This window comes from Lissotriton helveticus, chromosome 2_2, assembly GCF_964261635.1.
Source record: "Lissotriton helveticus chromosome 2_2, aLisHel1.1, whole genome shotgun sequence".
In the NCBI taxonomy this organism is placed as follows: Eukaryota; Metazoa; Chordata; class Amphibia; order Caudata; family Salamandridae; genus Lissotriton; species Lissotriton helveticus.
In genome coordinates, this window is record NC_136060.1 from 371,869,279 (window position 1) to 371,885,123 (window position 15,845).

At 43.2% G+C, this 15,845-nt stretch overlaps 1 protein-coding gene across 2 annotated transcripts in view; it reads right to left on the reverse strand.

The window, feature by feature from the left end:
- HTT (huntingtin) overlaps positions 1-15,845 on the reverse strand; it is a 1,924,961-nt gene that overhangs the window by 412,139 nt on the left and 1,496,977 nt on the right. The window lies entirely within an intron of this gene.

The following is a 15,845-nucleotide window of genomic DNA, read 5'->3' on the forward strand; positions in this document are numbered from 1 at the left end:
AATGTTTAAGACTAGATTCACTTAAAATGTAGACACCAGCGCTCGGCTGACGCCAGAACTGTTATAAAAGATTTGCGAGTCTTTATCGGCACATACGCAATTGGCATGCTACTTTCTGACCAGGGTCCTGCGTTTAGCTCTCGGGCTTACAAGGAGGCCATGGCCAGCATGGGCATTGCATTGCGGTGCTGTACTCTTGTCCCTTCCATCCTGAGGGAAATGCGGTAGTGGAAAGAAAAAACCGGGACATAAAGCAATCCATAACGGCAAGGGTATTAGGTTCGGGTGATGGGTGGGTCCAACATTTAACAAGTGTCCAACGTAGTCTTAATAATCTGCCAAGAAATTCTCTAAAAGGTCTCAGTCCATACGAACTATTGTTCGGTACTAGAATGCACATTCAGGATCTTGATAGTCACACTTCAGTGGTAGAAGAAAAATGCTTTGATATCAAAGACCGTTTGGCTGTTTTACAGGACTTAAATGAAACAAGAAGAAACCTGAGTAACATAAAATGAAAGCAACAGCCAACAGCCACTGAAGAAAAACCACCTGTCCCAGCAAGACCTGTCTGGATTCCAAAGATTGGGGATCTAGTCAGAGAGAAGATCGCGGTGAAGAAGGAATTTGGGCCTTCTTTCAGAAAAGCAGTACCTGTCTTAGCTGTCAGGGGAACAAGATCAGTTGTACTACCGCCCCTTGCTGGTAAAAAGGAGAACCGAGTTGTATCCATCGACCTGGTAAAACCACAATCATGTGGCCAATAATAAGTAGTAGGCCCAGTGGACTCCCGAGAAATAGCAGAGTACCAAAATTTGCTACAATGCAAGAGGTTCAAACTGAGAGACTAATCACATTTGATAAACCTGCAGTGAATAAAAAAAGGACTATGCAACAAAGCCATGGAACTTGTGCCTCTTGAAACCCATATTGCAACAGTTCGTCAAGAAACACCAGTCTACAACGATGTAGCCTCAGACTATGCTAATGAAACAAAGAAAAAGCAAATGAAAATTCGGAAGCAATTCCAACAATTGACAGAACTGCATCTGGCTACTTCATCAATTTCGATGACTTTTCTGAAGATCCAAGCGAGCCTGAAGAAACGCCAGCAACAAAAACTTTCAAAGACAAAGTAACTAAACTCTTTCATCAACTAAAAGAAACCTATCTGATTTCTCCATGGATTGAATTTTGGATTGTGTTAGGTGTACTTTTCCTCCTGCTTTGGCTCATCATGGTTCTTTGTTTGGGAAAATTCATTGAAGGAAAATACAGTACAATGGACACAGCAAGTCAGAACATCAACTTGGTCCTAAAGCCTCACAAGTCATCTCACATCGAAAAAAGAGAACTGTCATCAGTGAACGTCACAGCCAATCCAATACCCGGTGGGGTAGCATGGGACAGAACTGAGAATGACATTTTTGGCCTGATCGAGCTCTTGAAATATCCACACCAGTTTAAGATCTCATTAAGTGACTTTGTAACACCAAGTACTTTCTCTGATGATTGGGACTTTGAAAATATTAATAATATGATGTCAGATTTAGTAATGTCAGCAAAATTTACAGAACATGATTATTTACAGGGTTCATCAAATTATGAAGAAATGTATTGCTATAATCATTTTGGTCATCACTACTTGCATAAATCTGCTCAGCCTAGAAATGTTTTTAATTATAACCAATGGGAACATTGTGCAACACCACCTAAAGGCAGCTCGAAAACATTTTTTGAGAAATTCCCATACTTCTTAGGGTTTAACACAAGTGATGCAGAAACGTTTTATTTTAAAATGCTAAATAAGACAGGAATGAAAACAATGTTGACAAATACTAAATTGATTTATTCTGAAACATTTTATGAAAAAATGACTACATTCGGTTTTGAATTCTGGAAAAACACCATTGAAACAAAAACCATCTGGGGTACAAAAGAATGGCAGGTCCAAGGTTTAGAAGCATTATTTAGAGCCTGCATGATCCCAGAACAATTAATATTCTTGAATGACACCATTCAACAGACTACTTGTCTTGGCCTAGCTAAGATAAAAGACTTAAACAAACCGTCTATTCCTAAGCCCATACCTGATAGTAATAGCACTACAGATGTGGAAATAGACGTATCCCATATTTTATACCAAGAACACATCCTGATTGGAAAAAATGGTTGATCTGGCCCACAGACACAAATAACTGTCAGGATAGATTTCTGAACAAAACACAGGGGTTCAAAATGACCAGGCCAGACCCTAGATACTCCCAGAGACAACATCCAGGGATAGTTACAACATACAGTGTAGGGAAACTATGCCTCGAATGGCTACAGAAATCCACACTGGCTGAAATTAAGCAACACTTGACTTTACTTAAAGACGGTGCTGACTTGCGTGATTTCATACTGGGAACACGCAAACAGCGTCAAAAACGTTTCATAGCGGCCGGTATATACGCTGCGTACAACGAGGCTTGGAAAGTAATGCAAATTGCAGAAAAAATACGAGAAATTGATCGTATTAATTTGGAAAAATCACTTTCTGTTGTGGACAATGGGTTAACGACTCTGTCCTCCAGAATATATTCACTGAACAGTATTGTATCATATGCTATTGGTATAATAGAACAGGACTTGCTAATGTTATAACATGGTCAGTCCCAATTACGTTCTATTGTACAGCTTTGCTGGACGTTGCAAAATCTGCGTTCAGGCTACGTGCCATGGCGTTTAATCAACACAACGTCATTATTCTCTATCTTTAACCTTACTGATAAACAAATCAGTTTGCCACAAAAAGGAGCAGACTATACGATTCTGAGGATTGAAAAACTTGAGAGATTACGATTGACAATGTCAGAAAGACCTGTCATTGTGTGGTAAATAAATAATTAATTACCGGTACTATTTTTGAATACATTAATAAAACAGATAGCTCAATAAATAAGAGGCAAGATCCGATGTATCTGAGTCTAACAGGCTTTAATCAGGCACAAGGGAAGGGACAGGATCGGAACAGCCTGAAATAGAATGGCATGGACTGGCAGCTGCAACGTCTCATTAACAGTACATGGTATATATAGTAAAACATTATAATTGCATTACATACAGTAGGCGTAACAAGTGACAAACGTAAGATAAGAACAAATGGGCGTACAAAGAAGGCGTGCACAGGGCGTGCACGTAGACATGTGATGAGAACGTCACAGAAGTGTCGTAAATGGGTGGATACATGGAGGGGGCTACCTGGACAGCTTGGAACCTTTAACCTACTGGTGCGTGCAAACGGGCCATGACGTGTAACTAGGGAGAACTGGGGGCTATGACTTCTGTGCTAGAAGAGGAGACTAAAGTCTGCGATGTCAGGACGACATGTACCTATATCATATCTGGTATCTGGTGTTTGGAGAACATGTTGATAGAATCTAAAAGTTATCAGGGCAAAGGCTACTTGACACTAAGACTGGTACATGCATATATTCTTCGTGTATTGCGTGTGCTATGAATCTTCTATGGATATTAATTCAGTAATTCACTTGCATGGAGACAGAAAGACTAGACTATAGCTGGAGATGTTTATGCGGTTCGCTAGCTTAGGAATGTGAAGACGGAGAGCTGAACTGATAACTAGAGGCATAACATATTCTTGGCAGACAGGCAGGCAGAGCCAGGCCGGGCACCGCGCTGCGCGGCAGAAAGTAAGCAAAGGGTCAGGGATGCGGGAGGGGGCTGCATCGCTCCTCGGAATGGTTTCAGGAGACTGGAGCTTGAATCTGGTGTTCAGGCCCTTGAGGCCTAGTAACGGGGACAGTTCGATGAATTAACGTGCAGAATGTAAAACGTGGGCAACATAGGCCTAATACTCGTTGCTTTCACGGGACTGGAAACTGGCATACTAAAGTTGGACACAACTATAATTGCGTCTTTAATCGATCATAGGGGAACATATGCATATCGATCATGCACATATAACATAGGATGGGGAACACGTAGGCACACATGACAAGGCAAAATTCAATTTTCCTCATTCCCTCCTTGTGCCCTACGTTTCCTTCAGGAAACATCAATATTCATGATTCCATCTATCTGTTCATAGAGCATCATTTGCTCGTCTCGGATTGTCTTGGAACGGGACTTAGGACTAGGAATACAAGATGTAGCGCACAAGCCGCAAATCGCAGGGCCACATTGTAAACAAAGACAGCAACTGAATATGATCATTACTGCTATACCCAGGAATGACAATACTTTCCATCCCCAGGCAGATATTATACTCCAGAGCCAACCGGACCATGTCCAGGTGCCTGGATTCTGGTGTAACTGATGGGCTATTTTATGAAGTCTGGTTATAGCTGAATATACAGACGGTGCGTTATTAGGAATGAAAATGCAGCAACTAGATCCGATGACTCTACAAGCTCCGCCCCTATCGGCCAGTATGACGTCAAGGACGAGACGATTTTGGAGCACAACAAATCTCATAGCAGATTGTTCTTCAGTTAAGTTACCTAGAGCGGAAGTAGTCTCATTCACTACTGCTTCAAGGGTTCTAGTTAGCCTACGTATTAACTTACTATTCTGGACAGGACCTATGAAGAAAAAGAAACCTTTATTGAAGTCTTGATATTGTTCTAATGCAGTTTCAGTTTGATCGACAATTGGGGACTCGGTCTCCCTTCTATGTCTAACGTGTACTAGATGTGTGTTTCTGTGATAATCGGATGGGGCTAGAAAAACTGGTGGCAGTAGGAAGGCAATGTAACATGTTCCATCCCAATCCAGAGGCAGACGTACATATGCGGTCTGGCCACATACAAAATAAGAATGACGTGAGGCTTTGAAAGTAGATTTCCCACTGTCACTATACTCGACCACAGTATTACAATCACTGTGTCCTAGATGTACTGAACCATTCTTTCTGACACATAATTCGCCTTTCACTGGTAGAACTGTAATAGCAGGCAAATCTGGATAGTCTCGGACTGAACATTCAGAACCATGAAATTTGAGGAATAATTACCTAGATCATATACTTCATTTTCTAGATCTAACCATGTTCTATGGGAAAGACCTTCCTTGTCTGGGAAACATGTTCTATTCAGAAAGGACATATCGTTTGAGGATGACGTTAACGTGGACCATGCTCCACACGAACCATTGTGTGAAAACGGATAGGGAAAGAGTGGCAGAACTCCCTTCGGTGTCTGGAAAGGGGGGAGTCGACCACACACCCAACAATTAGTGGCATTGCTAGTCTGGTGTGAATAGTGTAACATTCGGATAAAAGTATTATTGCGCATGGCAAGACGATAGGATAACTCGTGAGGAGGCAGTTCACTAAATGTGTGCTCTACTGTAACATTAGAGGAAAAATGTACATGTGAAATAGTAGGAGGAAAATATATATGTAAAACATAACTTATGCCTGTAGTCGTAAAACTCAGAAATAATAAAATTAATAGAGTAACAATGCATCGACTTCGAAGATTCTTTTGATAACGTATTCTCTTAGAGTTTCGACTAACTCTCTCACTATGTGGGTCTATCTCATACATGTCAGGAACCTGTCTAACCGCTTCACCCGAGAGCGACTTAGACAATTAAACTGGCTGACTTACTAGACCTTAACTTTTCTTTATACTCCTGCTGTGGAGTTTTCTCTAACAGGGGATGTTTAGAGTCAGTATCTGGGCAGTCCTTGAAAACGGGGCAGTCCTTGAAAAAAGTTTTTGGAGGGAGTCCGTGAAATCGCTTCACGTGACTGGAATGCAACCAGCCTTTTCGACCCTCGACCTTGATCGCCGTTCTTGTTGTCATCAGGACGAGTTTTGGTTCTTTCCATCGGGGCTCCAGCGGACTTGAACGATCAAAATTACGAATCAGAACGAGGTCGCCTAGTATGACCTCGTGCGGTTTCACTTGGGTGTTGTCTGGAAAAGCAGCGGCAACCTGTGAACGACAAGAGAGTAGTGCAGACATCAAGGAAGCCAGGTAATCTGTCAGCATATTACTGTCAACATCAGTTATTGTACGTGGTCTAGGTGTACCCCACATGTTTGGGGGACGGCCGAAAACTACCTCGAAAGGTGAAAGACCTGAACGGGAGTGTGCGACCATTCTCATGTAAAAAAGGGCGACTGGCAGTGCTACTATCCAATCTACGCCTTTCTCTGCGCATACCTTGGCAATGCGGATTTTCAGGGTCTGATTATGTCTCTCTACGAGGCCAGCTGCTTCAGGATGTCGTACACAGTGGAACTTCCACTGGTACCCTAACAGAAGGGATACTTGTTTCATGAGTTCGGATGAGAATGGCTGGCCGTTGTCTGAATACACGACCCTCGGTAATCCATAGCGGGGGAAATACTCACGAACCAACTGCCTAGCAGTGGTCGCGGCAGTGTAATCTGAGACTGGATATGCTTCTGTCCATCTGGACAAAGCGCATACAACTACGAGGACATACTTGAAACCTCGACATCGATCCATCTGTATATAATCCATCTGGAGGACTTCAAAAGGGTGGTCAGGAGGATGGAATCCACCTTGTTCCACCGGGACACCTTTACCTGGATTGAACTGACAACATATCATGCAGGTACGCACTTTCTGTTTGGCTGCTGTTCGTAAATGCTTGTTAAACCAGAGGTTCTGAATGCTGTCTAACATGGCTTTTTCTCCTAAGTGTGCTGGACTATGTGCGGTGTTAATAATGACTTGAACCATAGAGTCGGGGAGAAACCATGTGGCTTTTCCCTTCGTCAACCATCCTTGATCTGTCTGGACCCCTCCTTGTTCAGACCACTTCTTGATTTCATCTGGGGTAGCATGTGACTGTATATCTAGTACGTCTTGAGTGGGGTCCTTAACTGTCATACAAATCGTCTGAACTGGAACGTCTGTCTGAGTCGTGTTAACTAGGATGTCTGGAGTCTGGGCTGTAAGCTTGGCTGTTCGATCTGCCAGGTCGTTACCCTGGGAAATGATGTCAGTGACTTTCGTATGGGCCTTGCACTTCATGATAGCGATAGCTGTCGGTAAATGTATTGCATCTAACAGAGCTTGAATGATGGGGCCATGCTGAATCTTGGTTCCATGAGAAGTCATAAAACCTCTCTCTTTCCAGAGTACTCCAAAGTCGTGTACGACTCCGAATGCATAACGTGAATCTGTGTATATATTTACTTTCAGGTTCTTGGCTCGTATGCAGGCTTGGGTCAGAGCGACGAGCTCTGCTGCTTGAGCAGACAGGGTGTCAATACGATGTGTTTCTATAACTTCAGTTTCAGTAGTCACTGCATACGCGGCTACTAGTTCTCCTGTACTTGTCCTCATACATGAACCATCCACATAAAGTGTCAGGTCGGGATCAGGTAATGCAATGTCTGTCAAGTCTTGTCTTGGCTTTGTCATGGTGTTAACAACTTCCACACAGTCATGTGTGGCAGGATTTGAAGTAACTGAGGGTAACAGTGTAGCGGGATTTAAAATGTTGCAGCGTCTGATTTCTATGTGTGGCTGAAACAATGTCAGTTCATAACCTGTTAAACGTGCAATTGTCAAGTGCTGAGTCTGTGTTCGGTTTAAAAGAACTTCCACAGAGTGTGGGACTTGTACTGTCAGGGAATGTCCTAACACTATGGAATCACTTTGTCTAATAGCTAGGGCTGTGGCTGCAACTGACTTGAGGCACGCAGGCAAAGCCTGGGCCACCGGATCTAATGTGCTAGAAAAATAAGCACAGGGCTTGTGTTGTCCTGCTTGATCTTGCGTAAGAACAGATAATGCTATACCATCGCGTGCAGTGACAAAAAGTGTAAAAGGCTTACTGTAGTTTGGTGTCGCTAGAACGGGTGCTTGGCATAAAGCTTTCTTTAACTCGTTGAAAACAAGTGTATGTTCCTGGGTCCAAGGGAGGACAGTCGATGTGGCTGCCTCCTGTGTCGTTAACTGTATCAGTGGCTTGGCTAGATATGCATACTGAGGAATCCATTGTCTGCAGTAAGAAGTGAGGCCGATAAAAGCTCGTACCTCCTTCTGAGTCTTGGGCTGTGGAAGATGTGCTATTAACTGGATACGGTCTGGTGTCAACTGCCTACCCCACTTGGACAGTAAGTGTCCAAGGTAGACCACTTGCTGGACACAGAATTGCAGTTTCGAAGGGGACACCTTGTGCCCCATTTCGGCTAGAAAATACAGGACTGTAAGTGACGCACGTTCGCAGTCACGTTCAGAACGGGCTGTGATCAATAGATCATCGACATACTGGAGCAGAGCAGTGTCAGTTGGCATGTGAATATTGTCTAGTTGTCTTTTCAGTGCTTGACTGTAAATACTAGGACTTTCTGTGAAACCTTGAGGAGCTCGTGTAAATTTATAGCTCCTTCCACTTAAACAGAATCCGAAAAGAAACTGGCTGTCTGGATGAATGGGGACACTACAGAATGCGTTCTTGAGATCAATAACAGTAAAGAACGTAGCTTCGGAATCAATGGCAGTCAATAGGGAAGAAATATCTGGAACCACTGGGTACTGGGGTATGATACATTTATTAAGTTCTCGAAGGTCGATCACTAATCGATAAACTGGAGGTGCATTGGGATCAGTACGTTTCAGAATCGGAATGATAGGAGAATTACATACATTGGAGTCAGTTTCTATAACCACTCCTTGAGCAATGAGCTCGTCAATAATTTTCGATAAGGCTGCTACAGCCTCAGGTGGCAATTTGTACTGTCGGATTCGTGGTAATACAACACCTTGCTTCAGAGTGACACGATGGGGTGTAATGTGCATACAACCTACATCAGTTGGACCTTGCGCCCATAAATGCTGTGGTACATTCAATAATCTTGGATCAAAATCACGTAATACATAATGACCTTTAAAATCTCTTAAAAACAATCTCACTCCTTCTGGGGAGCAGCATATAACTGCTCCTAATTCTTTCAGGGTCTTAATACCTAACAAGTTCTCTGGACATGATTTCGTGAGTAACAAGTCTGTAGTTCGGGATAATGGACCGACTTCTAGGGTAACTGGTTTCGATATTTCATTAACAATAGGCTTTCCTGAAAATCCAAGGGAAACATTTCTAGAGCCTGAGAGTGGAGCCCCTGGAACCTCGTCATGACTGATGGTAGTCCTACTTGCCCCTGTATCAATCAGAAACTTTCTGTCTTTCCCTAATACCTGACTGTATACATAGGGACCCTCTTGATCTACAGGAATCTCGATGAGAGGCAAGCCAACCTCCCTCTCTAGGCTGTTTCATGAATACGGCTGATAATCTGGATACTCTGACTGGGCATACTGGTACATCTGCTGTGTAACGTGTTGTGTGGCAGCTATAGGCTGCGGTACTGTAACTGTCTGTTGTGCGTTCTGCGGTGGCTGGGAATTCTGTGAAACTTGTTCTTGTCTAGGCGGACGTGGTCTCTCTTTCGTTTTACCAGTAGCTATGTTGTGTTTCAGAACTGCACATTCGTTTATATAATGACCTGGCTGTTTACAGTAATTGCATGTCCCTTTAACGGGAGCTGTAGGATGACTAGCTTGATTCGGACCCCTCTTCTGACTGTCTTGTGGAACAGACTGTGCAACTAGTACTTTCATTTTCGTGTCTTTCATACGTCTCCTTTCATGTTCCTGCTCCTCCCTGATTCTGTTCTGGTGGTACTGTAGCATCTGGAGCATCTGTGACGGAGTATTAGCTTGCCAGGTACTTTCGACTTTCAGTACTCGATTTTTAACTTGTGGTAAAGAATTCTCAACTAGTTTGGTAAAAAAAGATGTGGATACGATTCACTACTTGTTTTCAGACCACTATTAATAATGAAACATTTCTCAAATCTAGAATAAAAATCACTAGTGTCTTCGTCTTGTTTCTGTTTACAGGCTGAGATGGCATCCCAATCTTCCTTTTTCGTGGCTAGTAATCTTGGCAAGACTTGTATCAGTAACTCGGGCAATACTTTAGCTTTATCCCCAAGACCGGTACCTGGAACTCGTGTGTTATCTTCAGTCTCTAATGCGGTCCAATCTATCTTTTTCTCTCCCACCTCCCATTCTTTTTCTTTAAGTTTTTCATATTTGCCCGCAGGCAACAGGACCTTTAACATTTTGATAATATCAGGATACGTGTATTCTCCCATACGGAGCATGTCCTTTAATTCACGGTGGAACCCTGCTGGATCTTTGTCGTGACAGGGTATTAACTTTTTCATTTCCAGAAGCTCTATTTTCGTGATAGGGGTGTAAACAAATACTCGTTCGAGATTTCCTCCCTCTCCCTTAACTGGATGTACTTCTCGCAACGGATTCTGTCTGTCTATGTAGAATGATTTCCTTACTGGGGGTGGAACAGGAACAAAATGTGGATTCAGGAACGTTCTATATTTGTGGCGCTGTTCTAGAATGACACTAATTAAATCGGTACCTAGACCTTTCCATCGGTTTAGGAGTAACTCGTTCAGTACATCATGTAAAGGACCTGGATCAGAATGCTGATCCTCATACAGTGTAATGAGGTGCTGGATCATATACATACCCACCAGTCGCTGCTCGGCTGGCGGTAGTTTCAGAAACATTTGGGCCACTACTTCGTCTGGAAATGTGGCAGAATCACTAACCCATCGGACTGCTGATCGGGCTAGTTCTTGTTCATGCATGGAACTAAGCTCACTATAACCTATTCGTAATTTCAGAATTGTATCGGTGGCCTGGAATACTTGTTCAAGAGAACACTGTTCTGGTACGGGAGGAGGAAAAACTTTCTTGTAATCTAGACGTGAATGTCTGTCGGAAAATCTAGTTCTACCTACATACGCTATTCTGGCGGGATTCTCGCTGTCTACCTCTTCACTTGAAGAGTCATTCTCTTTCTCGGTTGCTCTTTTTGCTTCCTCCTTCTGGTGTATACTTATAATTTCCTTACAAATTTTCCTGTACATACTTTCTATACTACCTTGTGACTTGTGTTTTCCCTCGGCTATATTGTCACTCCACCTGGTCAGGACTTTCATCTCGTCTTTATCTTTATCAGGATAATCTTGTTCTCTTATTAAACAGTTAATCAAGAATTGCAAAATCATGCCTTGAATCTCGACTTTCCTGTGTACCATAGCTTCGTGAATACTTCCTGGGTTCTCCCCAGTACGGATAAAATGATATATTCTGTCTAGATGTTCCTTCATCTCGGGCAGGGTGGCCAAAAAGTTGGCAACTCGCCTTAAACGTACTGAATATAATATCATGTGATCTTCGCCTGGAACTGAATCATATATGCAGTCAGTAAGATGTCGCTTGAGGTCTGCGTATGTAGTCACTTTTGGCGTGTGCTGTAACGCTGCGTCTCTCAGCGTCAGTCGTTTTACTTGAGGCGGGGTGATAGGAGCACCTACCCCTGCTCCTCCTGAACTGGAATCGTTAACTAATACTGAATGTGCAGGTGCTGGTAAAGTGACTGGTACAGTAGGAGTACGTAATGTGGGTTGATCCTGGGGGACTGGCGCATGGACAGGACCAACGACTGGAGGCACAGGAATTACATTAACAGGAGGCTGGACTTGAACTTGGACTGGCGGAGTAGGATCTGTATTAGCATATTCTGGGACAGTGTCGTCTAAATAGGACGAAAGGAAAATTTCAGCTGCAGTCGGTTTATGACGCAGTTTAATCGGGACCAATGGTGGCGGTAAATTACAGGGTGCTTCCGGGGTTGCCTTCGGCAAGCCCTCGGCAAGAAGAGGATACATACCTTTAATAAGGGCATTTCTCTGTCTGTCTGACTGTTCTGCTCTAATTCGTTCACCTTCTTCTAGAAGTTCCCTTTCTTGGGCTTTTTCTGAGGATTCTCTACTTAACTCTGCTTTTCTGAATTCTTTTTTGGTTCTTATATGAGAATCTTTGCGCCATAACTCGATGGCATCTTTCTGAGACTGTCTGGCTTTCCTTTTCCATAATGCCTCTTCTACTCGCATGATGCACTCGGCATCCCATGTACCTGATACAGGCCATCTATATTTCTCTTCAAGATTCTTTGTATAATCCACCCATAAATCTAGATATAATATGGCATCTAAGCCATGCTTGTGATACATAAAATGTCCAGGACTGTCCCTAGGCGGGACAGGAACTGCTTCTTCGAGTAACCCTTTTCTGGTTTTTATCTGACGTAACTTCGAAAACAGAGGCATTTCGGAGTTGTACTTGAACTAGACACAATACACAATAATCACAGTAATGAAATGGCAAACAAATCACTCATACCACGACATAGAAATACATTAATAACAGTTCGAACTGAATACTACCTGATACACTGAAAACATAACACTTGAATTTCTCGAGAACGGACTTACTAGAATTACTGGATGCACTGCTAAAACAGTACAGAACATACCGGTCTCATAAAGAGACACGTCATACCGTATCCACCTAGGTGAATACTTCGGACTGGATCTGTGTACCCAAACCCATCGGACCAGGGACAAACTAATGAACCTGTCTAGATACTTCCCCCGCAACGGTACTCACCGGGAAGCAGAAACTGAAGGCCTCGGACTGGACTGGACTGCTACGACGTCGAACTACGAACTTCGGACTTCAGAAACAGGTGGGCCTCTGGATACCTCGGACCTTGCTCTCTTGGCTTGGGCTCTGGTCGGGACGAACCGCATTCCTCACCGCCTCGTCTGGATGCCGGACCGCAGTCTCCGTCTCCTCCGTGGGCCTGAGGGAGACTTGAAGCAGAAATATCTGCACGTGCACGGTAGAGTTCCGTCACGGCTGTAGAAGGGTCAGGGGGCCTGCGTTACATCGCCGGCGCATGGGGAAGGGGCTCGTCCCTATTCGGGCGCCATTATGTGGTAAATAAATAATTAATTACCGGTACTATTTTTGAATACATTAATAAAACAGATAGCTCAATAAATAAGAGGCAAGATCCGATGTATCTGAGTCTAACAGGCTTTAATCAGGCACAAGGGAAGGGACAGGATCGGAACAGCCTGAAATAGAATGGCATGGACTGGCAGCTGCAACGTCTCATTAACAGTACATGGTATATATAGTAAAACATTATAATTGCATTACATACAGTAGGCGTAACAAGTGACAAACGTAAGATAAGAACAAATGGGCGTACAAAGAAGGCGTGCACAGGGCGTGCACGTAGACATGTGATGAGAACGTCACAGAAGTGTCGTAAATGGGTGGATACATGGAGGGGGCTACCTGGGCAGCTTGGAACCTTTAACCTACTGGTGCGTGCAAACGGGCCATGACGTGTAACTAGGGAGAACTGGGGGCTATGACTTCTGTGCTAGAAGAGGAGACTAAAGTCTGCGATGTCAGGACGACATGTACCTATATCATATCTGGTATCTGGTGTTTGGAGAACATGTTGATAGAATCTAAAAGTTATCAGGGCAAAGGCTACTTGACACTAAGACTGGTACATGCATATATTCTTCGTGTATTGCGTGTGCTATGAATCTTCTATGGATATTAATTCAGTAATTCACTTGCATGGAGACAGAAAGACTAGACTATAGCTGGAGATGTTTATGCGGTTCGCTAGCTTAGGAATGTGAAGACGGAGAGCTGAACTGATAACTAGAGGCATAACATATTCTTGGCAGACAGGCAGGCAGAGCCAGGCCGGGCACCGCGCTGCGCGGCAGAAAGTAAGCAAAGGGTCAGGGATGCGGGAGGGGGCTGCATCGCTCCTCGGAATGGTTTCAGGAGACTGGAGCTTGAATCTGGTGTTCAGGCCCTTGAGGCCTAGTAACGGGGACAGTTCGATGAATTAACGTGCAGAATGTAAAACGTGGGCAACATAGGCCTAATACTCGTTGCTTTCACGGGACTGGAAACTGACATACTAAAGTTGGACACAACTATAATTGCGTCTTTAATCGATCATAGGGGAACATATGCATATCGATCATGCACATATAACATAGGATGGGGAACACGTAGGCACACATGACAAGGCAAAATTCAATTTTCCTCAATTGAATGGATAATACACGGGATAATTACAATTCCGATAACAACTTTCCAGTTTAAATATTGCCAAGAGTATATACCAGCGGGCCAGTATGAAAGGTTGGGTAAAGGCTACATCAAGTCAACATGGAAATTACCTTATACACACAAATGTTATAATGAAAAGAAAAAGGAGATATTTCTTAGTGGTAACAATTGTAAAAAATCACTAAGTGGTACACTTCTGTGTCAAGGTATTAACTTGCATGGGGCCTGCAAAGGGTCTTCGAATAACCTTTCATGTCACCTGCACGGCACTCCTGCAAAACAGATAGAGCCATTTTTCAGACAGCTTTCCAACGGCAGCTATGTTCTAATAAATGACCACAGCTGTTGTGGCATGGTGCCGTGAAAAGCCTATCTCGTCAGCGTTAGTTCCATGGTCACTTGCTGTATGCAAGTATTGTATCCAAACAGCACTCCAGACATGGAGGCGGCAATATGGCCTTATTTGAATATCTCTTCTATTCGAATTGATACTTTAAGCAGAATGAAATCCATTCTATTACAGACAACTGTGCCTTTGACCTCGTCTAAAGAAACGTATGATCTGCAAGTCGCAAGGACAACAGCAGAGATACATTCCTTATTATCAACAAATTGCCCCCTGCATTTTGTAGAAATGTTGAGCCAAATCTTAAACATGTCAGATACCAGTGGCATCGCACATGTATTTAAGACAATTTTTTCGAGACTGTTGACACCGTTTGAAACAGTTCTGGGCATCTTTCCCAATTTTGTCCATTCTGTCTTTGGCGGCCTACCTCTACTATTGGGACTCATAACAGGAATTTTATTTTTGATCCTTCTGCTCCGATATGGCAAGCCAAGCCACAGACAAGACTCCAGCAACGATGGAAGAAACGATCCTAGCAAAACGCTACCGGGATCGCATAACTAAAGTCCTCGGATTAGCCCGGCTAAGAGATCTGAATATGACCTGGTTTCTTTCATTCAGACCAATCTGGCAAAATTGCATCTTACCTGTGCTTCGATGTATGCTATGCGGAGAAGAATGCATGTTGGACATCTGTCTTACACTACCATCAGCAGTACCAATGGATACAGATACCTTGCTAGGTCCTGTAACGGCTCATGCATCGTGTTGTCCCCAGCGGCTACCTATTCTGATGACGGCATTCGTTGAGACTTCACCACTACGAGTATGTGGCAGTGGAGTACGAGATGAGAGCAGCATCACACAGGTACAACCTTCTGTGAGCATTGCTGATCCTGACATCGATGATGGCAATCATTCTCACACATGCACTGTTACAGCATTTTCAAACTTGGTCGAACTTTCACCTGATGTCGTAGACCAATTTTTTGCGAATCTGTCTGAAATGATGTTCTCCCCTGAACAACGGGAATAACTTTTAAAGCAACGAGCACACAGCGTTCCGTGAACTCTGAATTCGGCCTTCAGCTTTGATAAACAAGAGCTACTGAAAACATTTGGAACTATTTTTTCCCCTGAAAGCGAAATTATTTTTTTTTCACTTCCAAAATATTTACCGTTTTCTGGCACAGTGTACTCTGCTTAAAGTAGAACTATTCTTAGAGAACAGAGCTTCTAATTTAGGAACTCTAGAGACAATATTTTACCTCAGCCTCTAGCATATGTACAGCATTTTGTATTAATATGTGATGGAATGGTCTCGACCTTCTCTTCTGTATTCAGAGCCATTTCATGTGTAATTTTCGCAATTCATTCAGCGGATATATATATGCATTTTTAACTGAATGATACCACTGCTTGAAAAGCGTACAGTACCAATACTCATTTTCGTGTATTT